Below are 13,029 nucleotides of genomic sequence, written 5' to 3' on the forward strand. Positions count from 1 at the left end.
GATGGACGGTAGGCCATAGATGTGAGGTCCCCTGGGGCTTTGGCCTTCCCACACCCTGCTGCCATCTTCCCAGCCCCACTGTGGGGCAGCCCTCCGGAGAGAACAGGCTGACCAGCAGAGCAGTCAGATTTACCCAGAGCACAGAGAACAGACCAGGAGGGAATGAATGAGTCTTGAGGGGGCCGCCTTTTGATGGCTCCCCCTGATCCAAACTACAGCTGGGGACGGTGCTGTCACCCACCACCACCAGAGGCAGGGGGTGTCACTCAGGTGGGCTGTGTCCACATGGCATCATAGGGCCTGGGGGAAGGGGCTCATCCTCGGAATCATTGTAATAAGCAATTACAATAAGCAACTGTGAAAACCGATTGCCTCTCCCTCATTTAACAAGTCAAGTCATGGAGGTCTTTACTCACTGGCGAGATGTGGATTAAAAAGTCTGAAATGTGCTGACTTGGCCCACTTACTCTTTCCTTGTTGTTTCTTTGATAGCTTTTTTTTTAAAAAAAAAATTATGTTTATCAAAGTCATACATGTACATAGTTTTAAAAGTCAAATGGTTCTGCAAGACTCATAATGAAAACCAGCATCTCTCTTCCCTGCTCCTGATTCTCACTCCCTAGAGGCCATCATTTCGAATTCTTCTCACTGATTGTTCTGGTGCTTTCCTCCTTACTTTAAAATAACATGCTTGGACTGCCATTTCTTGATTTTCCAGTTTAAATGTGATTCAGTGAATTCCTACTACAGCAGAGGAGGACGTAACTCTTGTAAACTGCCCTCCCTCTCCCCCTGCGTATGTGTGCTCCTTTCTCCTCAAGCCCAACATGGTAGTTAAGAGTGTCATTTTGGGCCAAATCAATATTCAGTATTTACATAGTTGTGACGATGTTCCTATTATTCACAGCCTAACCATGTGGTGCACATTTCCCATTTTGTACAACCTTTTGTTCTGCTTGGAATGTGGGGCTGCCAAGCTTTTCCTTTGTTTAGTGCTCAATGACCATCCATTCCTAGACTTCAGGCTGGAGGGGGCTCTTTTTCAAGCAGATACGTGTGCTGAGGCCCAGCCTCCTTCCTCAGGAGACACCCCCCCTCGTACCCCCACCCCTGCAGCCTGTGTGGCTGCCCCCGCTGTGGTCTTGGGGGCCTGGGGACCCTCTGACTTCCCTGTGCTGTGTCCCTGTGTGCTGAATCCAATGTCCTGCCTTGGTTTTCTCCCTTGTTGGGGTGAAGCACCTTCTCCAGTAGCTTTCTGAGAAACGTTCAGTGTTAGGAAAGTGTTTTGAGAGCTTGTCCATGCAAAAATTTACTCTCCCACCCTCACATTTGATTGGCAGCTTCTTTGGAAATTTTTGCCCCTGGGACTGGGAGGTCGTCACCCACTGCCTCGGGCTCACAGAGCGGCTGTGAGAAGTCAGATGTGGTCTCACCTCTTTCCTTCACAAGAGGCCATTTTTTGTCTCTGAAATTATTCAAAATTTTCTCTTCATGCTTGGGGTGCACTGGTGCGGGTCTCTCTTCACACGGGGGTACTCAGCGAGTCCTCTCAAACTGGAGGCTCACGATTGATACTCATAATCTAGTACATTTTCTTGTATTATTTTCTATCCTCCTTCCCCTCCCCCAAGTATATTTTCTGTTCTCCTTTTAGACCTTCCTGTTTTTCAATTATGGACTTCCTGAGCCAATTCTCTAATTTTTCTAGTGTTTCTCTCTTATTTTCCATCTTCTTCTTTGTGTTAGTCTTTTGGAAGGTGCCTCTTAAACTTTCTATTGAAACTTCTTTTTTTTTTAATTTTTAAAATTTTATTATGTTATGTTAGTCACCATGCAATACATCATTAGTTTTTGATGTGGTTTCACTTATTTGTGGAACATAAGGAATAACACGGAGGACATTAGGAGAAGGAAGGGAAAAATGAAGGGGGGGAAATCGGAGGGAGAGACGAACCATGAGAGACTATGGATTCTGAGAAACTTCTTATATGCAGTTGTTTTGGGTATCTGCCAATTTAATTTCCCAGAATACTTTTAAAATTCCGAATGGTCCTTTTAAAACTTACTTTGTAGTTATTTTTTAAGCAACAAGTTTTCATTTCATGGATGCATGTTAATATCTTATTACCTGGAGATGGCACTTTCAACTTAATATATTATATTATGTTATATTATATTATAACTTTTTTCCCTGTTCCATGACTTGTCTGTTTCCTTTAATTTTCCTTTTATTTTTTTTTTTTTTTAGTCTTTGATAGTTTTCATTTCTGACTTTATGTGAAGAGTAAGACTCTAACACATACACTGTAAGCTCTATGTGTCTGGGTGGGGCTTTGTTGGAGGAGGACTGACCTTGACCACTTTACTGGGGGCTCCAAACAACCAGTATCTGCATAAATTCATTTGGGCTGGCCAGTATCCCCTGAGAAGAATCATGCAAAGTTTTGCACAAGGATTATAAGGTTGGCTCCTAGTTCTCAGGGCGAGAGAAGGGTAGCGTGCGGATTTCAGCATTCGGTGTGTCAACTTTCACTTCATTCTTGTTGTCAGCCAGGTGCCCTCACCTGCATCTGTGCCCATGGTTCCTGAGTCCAGAGCCCTCTGGCTCCCTCTCACTGGAGAATAGAGCCCTGTCTTCTGCCAGGATGCTGGGGAGGTAGTGTTTTACCTGCACAGATTGGGGCAAGGGACCATGGGTCAAAATAGTCTCATACTCATGTTTTTAAGTTTTGTTTTTTGGTTTTAGAGAGAGACAGTGTGTGTGCGCACGCATGAGCAGGGGGGAGGGGCAGAGGGAGAGGGAGAGAGAGAATCTTAAGCAGGCTCCACACCCAGTGCCAAGCCCCACACGGGGCTCAATGTCATGACCTTGAGATCATGACCTGGGCCGAAATCAAGAGTCGGATGCTTAATTGACAAAACCAGCCAGGCGCCCCTCTCACACTAATTTTTAGTCAATCCTCCGTGTTCAGTTGCACTCACACTGCCGCTTCCAGAAATCCCTGTCCCCTTTCAGTGGCTCTGGCATACTTTGCTTTGCTTCTTGACTTCCTTGCTCCTGGTCAGACCTCAGACTGCTCCGAGCCACTACATGGTGACCATGCATGCAGCCGCCTGCCCAGTTCCAAGAGTTTGTCACTTGCTTCCTCTATACTTTCTTTGTCCATTGAAGTGTTTGCCTTATTTTCCCTCCTTTACTGTCATTCTAGCAGACTTTCAGGAGGCGCTAGAGATAAACATACCAAGACAGCACAAGGTGCTGGGGGCCCACAGTCTTCCTTTGCTTGGTCCCCATCTGGAGACTTCTCCCATCCCGTCCTGCTCTGTTCCTGCCCAGCCCAGGACCAGCTGTTATGTCCCTGCCTCTCCCATGTGTGGGAGGTACATGATTAGATAATCCTTTCAGTGGGTCTTGAATTAGGGATCCAGCATTTAGACCCTGGGGGCTTGTTGGCACCTACTGTGTGGTCCTTGACCTTTGGAGTCTGCCCAAACCGAGACTGAGGGAGCCCTGCTTGAACATCTGACACACATTGCCACATTGCCCTCATCTTTTTTTTTTTTTAAGATTTTATTTATTTTTTTGTCAGAGAGAGTATACAAGCAGGTGGAATGGCAGGCAGAGGGAGAAGCAGGCGCCCCATGGAGCAGGGAGCCCGATGCGGGGCTCCATCCCAGGACCCTGGGATCATGACCTTAGCTGAAGGCAGACACTTAACGACTGAGCCACCCAGGTGCCCTGCATTGCCCTCATCTTAATGGGCCTTCAGATTTCTTACCCATTCTTCTATTGGATTGTTGTGTGTGTGTGTTTGTGTGTGTGATATTTGTGAGAGCTACTTTTGTCTACTAATTCTTTGCTTGTTAGAAAATGCCTCATGCTGTTTGTTGTTTTTGTTTTTTTAAACTTTTCTTATTGTGTGTTTTGATCTATGGAAGTTTTTAATTTTTATGAGATTAATCTCTCAGTTGTTTCCTTTATGGCTTCTGGGTATGGAATCTTCCTTCCTGTGGAAGGGAACCCCCACCCTCAAGTTATAAAAATAATCTCTTTTTTCCCTCTAAAATTTTTATGGGTTTGTTTTTTTTCATGTAGCCGTTCTGCTTCTGTCCAAAGCCTGGAAATGGTTTCCGCAGAATGGCCCTTTCTCCAGAGGCTCGCCCGCTTCCCACGAGCCAGCAACACTCTCCAGCGAGGCTAATCCCAGTTCCTGGGACAATGCTCAGGTACCTGCTGATTTGTGGTTACTCGTTCGGTGTGTCTTCCTCGCAGAGCTGTGGACATCAGAACAGCCCCGTGCCACTTGAAAAATAAGACTGATGCACGGGTTTCTTGCAACTGCTGTAACAAACCAGCACAAACTGGGTGGTTCAAAACAACAGAACCTTATGCTCTCTCTGTGCGGGAGGCCAGAAGACTGAAATCAAGGTATCGGCAGGGCTGTGCTCCCTCTGAAGGGAGGATCCTTCCTCGCCTGTCTCCTAGCTTCCGATGCTGCTGGCAATCCTTGGTTTCCTTGGCTTGCAGCGGCATCATCCTCATCTGACTCTGCTGTCACCTGACATTCTTCCCGTGTGTCTGTGTCTCTTCTTTTTCTTCGAAGGGCGCCAGTTCCATCAGATTAAGGACACCCTCTGCATCAGTATGAGCTCATCTGAACTGATTATACCTCTGACGGCCATATTTCTGAATAAGACCATGTTCTAAAACTCCAGGAAGGACACGAATTTGGGGGGCACACTCTCCAGCCCAGCAAAACTGATGGGTCTTCCCTTTTGCCTTCAGCTGTTGCTGGGATGAGGCCCTTGCCTGGCCTCTGTTGTTGCTGCACTGGTAGATCTCTTTAGACTCTCGCTGGCTCCCTTAGAACTGCCAGTGCTCCCTAATTAGTGCATTTTGATCTATCACAGAAAGTTGTGGGTGAGCAAGAAAAGGCTGAGAACTCTGGAGAGAGGAGATCCAGTCTTGCACTGGCAATCCAGAGGGGATGGTTCGGATCTAGTGTCCCTAGAAGTCAGCAAACACTTGTTTTTTGCACACACTGCAGGATGGGAGGGTGTGACTCCTGAGTGTTGGGATTAATCCCGAGGTATCCCCTGGGAATGAGGGAAAGGTCGTTTTCATGGGACCTTCGCTCTGTTCCTCTGGGCCCTTCCCGAATAGTGAAGTTTGAATTGCAGCTTGTCTGCAGAGGAGGATGTACATCCATCCCTGCTTTGCCAGCAGAAAGGGCCTGGGTATGTGACATTGGGCATGGACATTTCTGAAGTTCAGAGCGCATGGGCTGGAGCAGTGAGAAGTGGGTCTCGGACAGGCTCCTCTCACATCTTGGGGTCAGTCGTTTCCTACAGTAATGGACAAGGCCCAGCTTCTAAATAGACCCCATCACACTCTGTCATTGCCAATGGGGGTGGGCTTGGCTTGGTTTCCAGGAAACAGAATAAATACAAAAGCAATTGTACTGCAGGGGTGGGGTGGTGAGGCGTGGGGGAGGTCAGAGTGCTTTGTCCAGTTGGTTCTCAAGCATGTGAAATCTGTAGTAGGGCTTCTGGAGGGACAAAAATACTAACCTTGTTAAGTAAAACCTAGGTATCTTTAAAAAAAAATCAATTTTATTGAGGTATAAGTCACATACCATAGGCAAAAGGTACAAAGTATACAGTCTGATGATTTCGACACAGTCACAGAGTTGTGCAACCTCAAGTCAATTTTAGAACGTTTTCATCACCCCAAAAGGAAACCTGCACCCCTTAGCTTAATGCCCTGCTCCCCCAGCAGTAGGAAACTAAGCTACTTTCAATCACTATAGGTTTGCTTATTCTGCTCATTTCATGTAAATTAAACCATACAATATGTGGTCTTTTGTGACTCGTTTCTGGCACTTAGCATCATGTTTTTAAGGTTCATCCACGTTGGAGCATTTGCCACTACTTTGTTCCTTTTGATGGCCAAGTAATAAATATTCCATTATATGGATATATCAAATTTTATTTATCCATTTATGTTTTGGTGGACATTGGGTTGTTTACACCTTTTGGCTATGGTGGATAATGCTGTTATTGATCCATACCAGTTTTTGTGTGGACATATATTTTCATTTCTCTTGAGTACACACCCAGGAATGGAATTGCTGGGCCTTAATGGTAATCACGTTTCACCTTTTGAGGAACCGCCAGACTGTTTTCCACAGCAGCTGCACCGTTTTGCATTCTTACCAGCAGTGTATGAAGGTTCTAATTTGGCCAACACTTGTTATTATCTGACTTTTATATGATAGCCATGCCAGTGGGCATGAAGTGTAGTCTCATTACAGTTTTGATTTGCATTTCCCTGATGGCTCATGATGTTGAGCATCTCTTCATGGGCTTATTGAACTTCATGTGCTTATTGACTTTCATGTGCTTATTGTGTATATCTTCTTTGGAGAAATGTCAGTTCAGATCCTTTGCCCATTTTTTCAAATGGATTGTCTCTTTACCATTCAGTTGCAACTGTTCTTTATATATTCTAGATATAAATCCCTTATAAAATATATGATTTTCAAAAATTTTCTCCCACTCCGTGTGTTGACTTTTTTTACTTTGAAAAGCAAAAGTTTATTGGTGAATTCCACTTTATCTATTTTTTCTTTTGTTGCCCGCGCTTTTGGTATCCTAGCTGAGACTCCTCTGCCAAATCTAAGGTCATGAAGATCTACCCCTGTGTTTTCTTCTAAAAGTTTTATATTTTAGCTCCTACACTGTGGTCTTTGATGCATTTTTTTTTTTGAAGATCTAATTGGCTTTATTCAACAATTCATGTACTGGGCAGCATCCCATCTAGTAGGTAGAAAGGAACTCCCTGAAGCATTTTGGTTTAAAAACCACAGATATGCTTTACAACAGTGAGATATTTGGCAGGAGTGTGTAGGACAACTTACCCAATGACACATTTTTGATTTTTTAACAGATTTATTGACTTCAAAATTTCATTTCCTGTGTGCTCATTTATTTATACGCACACATAAATATGCACAGCAGTACAATAATAGTAGTTCTTGCGACCACATGGGAAGTGGTGTACTAATGTGGGCAGACAATAACTGGAAACATCAAGGACACTTAACAATGGATTCTGCACTTTTTGAGTCCAACCCCTTCTTACAGATCAAAGAGTGCGGCCAGATTTTTGATTGACAGCACAAAAAATAGGACAGAGACTACATGAATCAAGAGATACATTTTCTGGGGCGCCTGGTTGGCTCAGTTGTTAGGCGTCTGCCTTTGGCTCAGATCATGATCCCGGGGTCCTGGGATCGAGCCCCGCATCAGGCTTCCTGCTCAGCGGGGAGCCTGCTTCTCCCTTTCCCACTCCCCCTGCTTGTGTTCCGTCTCTTGCTGTGTCTCTGTCAAATAAATGAATAAAATCATAAAAAAAAAAGAGAGAGAGAGATACATTTTCTCTCTAACTTAGGGAAACCCGGGACAGAGAAGGCCTGGACCAGCTTCCATGGGCAGAGTTTTGAAAGCGACCCACTTGCAGAAGCATGGGACACTTCCAAACCATGGAGGGCTGCTAGAGATGTCCATGCCTGGCACCTGCGTCACCCCCATCTCCTCCCTCCCAAATTTTTCATGGCCCCCGAGAGAAGTGGAAGGGATCAAAGTAGAAGGGATTCAAGCTCCATTATTTGGGGACTCAGGGCCAAATAAAAATTCATAAAAAACCCTCTTGTTCAAAAAGCAGAAGGGCCGTTAAAGATACCAAAAAATAAAAGAAAGATTTTTTTTTCCCATTTATTTCTGCGGTTTCACTCTCTTGACCTGTTTTCAATATTTACTGTCCTGCTCCTTCAGGTGCAAAGATATCAAGGCCTGTGTAGACCCCACAAGTCAGGCTCCCTTTCCTGTCAGCCATCAGCTGGACTGATGCACTGTGTCCCATCCAGGGACAGGGGCACAGAGCCAGGCATTTTCCTTCCCCATGGGCATGCTGCTTCAGCCCCCAATTTAGGGGAGATCCTGGGGTGTCAGGATGCAGCTAGCACCTGGATCAGAGTAAGAAAGCCTTGCCCGCCCCAATCACCCATGGAGCATGCCATGGTGTGGCCCACCTGGAGCGTGGACAGCCGTCACCGCGCCCTATCTCAAAATGTGCGGGGCACACATACCTGACCTTGACCCTCCCCATGCCCATGCTCAGGCCTGCACCAGAGGCAGAGGGTGGCAGCTGTCACTGGGTTGAAATGTGGAGGCTGGGTGGCTTCAAGATGCTTGGGACCCTGGAAGTGGGAAAGCAATGGGAGGTAGGACCCTTGTGAGTTGAGCTGCCAAGTCCCAGGACATGCTCCATTGCACCATGGGACTTTGTGTATAAAATACAGATTCAAAGATAAGATTATGAAGAATTTCCAGAAGGTGATCAGCAGGGGCAGAGCACTAAATCCCCAGTATGGGGCCCTTCTGAGTCCGGGATCCTGTGGGATTGTGTTGGTTGCCAACTCATAAAACCACTTCTGGCGTTCCTGAGAGTAGATGAGAGACAGGGCTGAGGGACTAGCCCAGAGGTTTCCAGAGAAGGTGTGGGGAGACCCTGCACCCCTGACAGTGGGGAGGAAGGTCACTCCTGGATGCTCCTGGCGTCGCTCATGTCAGGGACAATGGCCAACCCCACAGACCATTGTGTCCAGGAAACATCCCAGGACCCAGCAGGAGATAGGATCAAGAGTGACTTACCCCACTAGAGCAGGGCAGGGGGACAGGAAAGCTCCCCTCAATGCCCCTGCCCTCCACTGGGAGTCAAGAGAAGGAAAGAGAAGGAAATCTCAAGTTCTCACCAAAGAAGAGCAGAATTTCACAGTGGAGGTGACTTGGTACTATTACCTTTATTGATCTCAGGTGCAGTTGAAGAGCTTCGAGCTAAAACAAGTTCACCGTAGAGACTAAAATGACCCCATTTGTTTTTATAACCGAGCTCTGTGCCCTGTTGCCACTACGATGGGGTGCTCCCAACACTGGCATTTACCAGGGCTTGCTCCAGGCCAGGCAAGGTACTGAGCTCCATACAGTCACCTTTAATTGTCACAACAACCTACGGTGGTACCACTTTTTGGAAAAGGAAACTCAGACTCAGCGAGGTAGACTCCCTTGGCTTAGGTCCTGAGGTCTACAGTTAAAATGTGGCAAAGCTAGAATCAAACCTTGGTCCCTGTGACCCCGCTGCCACCCCCCTCCCCCACCCCCAACCTGGATCCTAATCGTCTTTTCTGTCCTAACACTGTTCTGTGTGTGGCACCTACTTCCTTAGGCAAACATTTTGAGGAGGCCCTAAGAGCAGAGGAGGTCATCAGGTGAAAATTCAGAGATGTGTGGTGAGGGGGAAATGGGAGGGTTAGGGACCCCGATGAATGTGGCCCAGGGCTCTGGCCAGCCCACATGAAGGACAGAGACAAGGAAGGCTACGACGTCCAAGACAGAATTTATGCGCCTCTTGCATAAGAAGTGAATCGTGAAGAACCTCATGACCTGTATCCCAGGATTTTTGTCAGGAGCTGGAGGATGAACTTTCCGTCAGCATCTGGCACAGTTCTTTTCTCTAGGCTGCTATGGGTCTTCATCCTGTCTGGGTCATAGGCCTTTGGAAATCTGAAAAAACAACTAACACTCTCTGTGTCTAAAAAAAGAGTATTATAATAATTTTGCACATAATTTCAAGGATACACCGTATCCTAAATCGATCTCAGGTTTTCCTGCACATCTAGAGGAAGTGGGGAGCACAGGTGCATCTGTACCCACTTAACATGGGAGCAGGGGGATCCCCCGACAGGAGGTCTCCGTCTGGGACAGCCCCCTTTGGGGAAATATCTTTCTTGCTGCGATGACAGAAGGGTGGAGGAGGAATATTGTGGGCGGCCTTGCAGGGCCAAGAGTCTCTTCAAGGGGCCCAGGGCTTAGGAAGTCCCCACAGGATTGGGCAGCACCTGCAGGGGAAGAATCATAAGTAGTGGCCAAGGGAACACTAAGGATTTTTCTCTTCTCTTCTAAATATGTTTGCTTTCAGGTGATAAGAGACCTGACCCCCTTCCTGTGGGACAAAGCATTGCACGTGACTTTGATCTAGGTCCTTCCTGCTTGTCCCCACCACAGATAGAGTTCCCTGGGAAGAGGCTCGGAGTCTGATCTTCACACAGGAAGTTTGTGAGGGGTGTTATCCAGAACAACACATGGGAAAGTTTAGGGAAGCAGGCTTAGAGGGAGAAGTTGAGACATGAGACAGTTCCAGCAGGTGCCTCAGCCACTCGCAGAGGGAGGGCAGGTGCCAGCATGGCCCCAGGGAGCGGTCCTGAGATGAGTGAGGGGGCTGGGCCTTCATATCTCTGCACTGACCAGTCTCAGAGGATGGGCTGGCCCTAGGAGCTGACGTAGCCATCACCTCAGCTTCGAGCTGCCGGTGGCCAACACCGCTGATGGCTGGGGGAATAGGGACTTGGTCCGAAAGGGGTGGGGGGCCCTGGGTGCACCACAGCCTCTACTACAAAACCTCCAAAAGGGGCATTCTGACTTGGAAAAATAACCATTTAATTCAACCTGGGAGGACCAATATGCAAACGCCGTGCTCATGTTTCCCTCCTTTTTTTTTTTTTTAAAGATTTTATTTATTTATTCATGAGAGACAGAGAGAGAGAGAGGCAGAGGGAGAAGCAGGCTCCCAAGGAGCAGGGAGCCCGATGCGGGACTCGATCCCAGGACCCTGGGATCATGACCTGAGCCGAAGGCAGACGCTTAAACATCTGAGCCACCCAGGCACCCCCCCCTCCTCTTTATGACCAAGGAGTTGCCACGACTGAGAGATGTTGTTCTAGAACTTACTAGAAACCTCTGTTGTGATTCCAGCTACCTCCCAGACAGGGGCAATCCAGGATAAAGGGAAGACAGTGCCAGAGTCATGCCAGCCAGAATTGTTCTCTCGCCCCAGCTTCACTACAGAAATAAGAGTCCCCCATGCTGGTCCTCTCAGGCCATCTGGAGTTGGGAAAAGCAGACGGAAGCAAGGCCAGGCCCCCTGTTGTCGGTCTGTAAGCAACGGCCATTTGAAGTTGAGCCAGGGAGTAGGAGCCAGACAGCGGGCTGGCTAGTGTCTGGGCTTGGTCTGTCTGGAGGAGGGGCTAAGGGAAGGCCAGGCCGGGCTCGACTCTTTTTGGCAGCAACACAGGTACAGAAATTTGACTTCTCAGGGTACCTGGAACAGACCCAGCACAAGGCACTGACTCAAAACAAACAAGGCTCTTAAGATACTGATAATAATAATAATAATAATAATAATAATAATAATGGTGATGACAAAGATGACAATGACAATAGCTAACATTTACTTTGGAGTTCCTCGGTGCCAGGGGCTGGGCTCCGTAGTTTGCTTAAATTAGCTCCATGAATCCTCCTGACAGACCTATCAAGTAGATACTATTTTTATCCCTGCTGTACAGCCGAGGGAACTTAGCATGAGAAGGCAGTCAAGGTGCTCAAGTTACATAGCTGGTAAGTGGTGAACTGTTATTTTAAACGTAGATAGTCTTACAGGAGACCCGGGGCTCCTCCCCAGCCTCTGCTTCTCATTAAATGGGGCCGTCCTTCTCCCGGCTGCTCGGGCCTCGTTCCCTAGGATTCATCCTCTAGCTCTCATTCTCAAACTAACTATAACTAATTTATCAGCAAGCCCCACAAGCTTTACTTACCGTGGGCTCTTAGCTTTACCTCCCAAGCCCACGTGTATCAGTCAGAGGAGCTAGGTGATGCCTCCTGACAAAAAGTGCCCAACTCTCGGCAGTTTAATTTAACGAAGGTTTCTTTCTTGTTACACATGAATTGCAGCTGCTTGAGGGGTTCTGCTGCAGGTCATCCTCACTTAAGGACCCAGGCAGACGGGCAGAGTTTCTAGAATTGGTAACATCATCATGGTACGGCAAAGAAAGAATTATGCACTAGCTCCTTGAGGTTTTTACTTCTCACTTTTTATTGGTTGAAACTGATAAAAAACTGCATGTCCACACCATATTTTACAGGAGTGGGAAGTGCAATCCTATCATGGAGCCAGGAGGAGACCTAGAGACGCAGGTGAGCGGCATGCGTACCGGCCTGGTCACTGCAGGGCCACTCTTCTTTCTCTCCTGCCCAAGGAACGTTAACAGCTTCAAACCCGTCTCCCCGCTTCCACTCACGCTTTGCCCTGTAATCCCTTCTCCATGCAGCAGCCAGAATGATCTAGAACATAAGTCAGATTACTTTATTCTTAGGCTCAAAGTCCTCAAATGGCTTCTATCACATTAACAAGAAACGTAAAAGTTCTCATCCTGGCCTACGGGGCTCCAGAACAAGGGTCAGCAAGCTGTGGCCCTCTGGCCAAATCTGGCCCACTGCCTATCTTTATCAATAAAGTTTTATTCTGCCCTTTTTGAGTCCAACCCCTTCTTACGGATCAAAGAGTTTTTGATTGACAGCAGCAAAAAATAGGACAGAGACTACATGAATCAAGAGATAAATTTTCTTGGGCGCCTGGGTGGCTCAGTTGGTTGGGCGTCTGCCTTCGGCTCGGGTCGTGATCTCAGGGTCCTGGGATCGAGCCCCGCATCGGGCTCCCTGCTCCGCGGGAAGCCTGCTTCTCCCTCCCCCACTCCCCCTGCTTGTGTTCCCTCTCTCACTGTGTTTCTCTCTGTCAAAAAATAAATCAAATCTTTAAAAAAAAATAAAGTTTTATTGGAACACAGCCACACTCATTCGTTTACCCACTGTCTATGACTACTTTCATAGATGGTGTGGCCACAAAGTGTAAATATCTACTAAGTGACCCTTTACTGAGCCAGTTTGCTGACTCCTGTCTTAAAGGATGTGGACTCTGCCTTCCCTGCAGACCTCACCTCCTCTCGCTCCCGCTTGCACACTCCCTCCAGCCACACCACACAGCCTGTGGCTCCTGAACGCGCCCAGCTCACTCCCACCCCAGGACCATTGCACAGCCCGTCCTCCTGCCAGCCTTCTCACTCACTTTTTAACACA

At 47.3% G+C, this 13,029-nt stretch overlaps 1 long non-coding RNA gene across 1 annotated transcript; it reads left to right on the forward strand.

The window, feature by feature from the left end:
- The first annotated feature begins 10,910 nt into the window (after positions 1 to 10,910).
- Positions 10,911 to 12,091, forward strand: LOC141374702 (uncharacterized). The gene is made up of 4 exons (XR_012381786.1): positions 10,911 to 11,191; positions 11,463 to 11,514; positions 11,848 to 11,933; positions 12,039 to 12,091. It is a non-coding gene; the product is annotated as an uncharacterized lncRNA (long non-coding RNA).
- The last annotated feature ends 938 nt before the right edge of the window (positions 12,092 to 13,029 follow it).

Source organism: Callorhinus ursinus, unplaced genomic scaffold, assembly GCF_003265705.2.
Source record: "Callorhinus ursinus isolate GAN/ISIS: 27379988/994484 unplaced genomic scaffold, GSC_fseal_2.0 scaffold20, whole genome shotgun sequence".
Taxonomy (NCBI): Eukaryota; Metazoa; Chordata; class Mammalia; order Carnivora; family Otariidae; genus Callorhinus; species Callorhinus ursinus.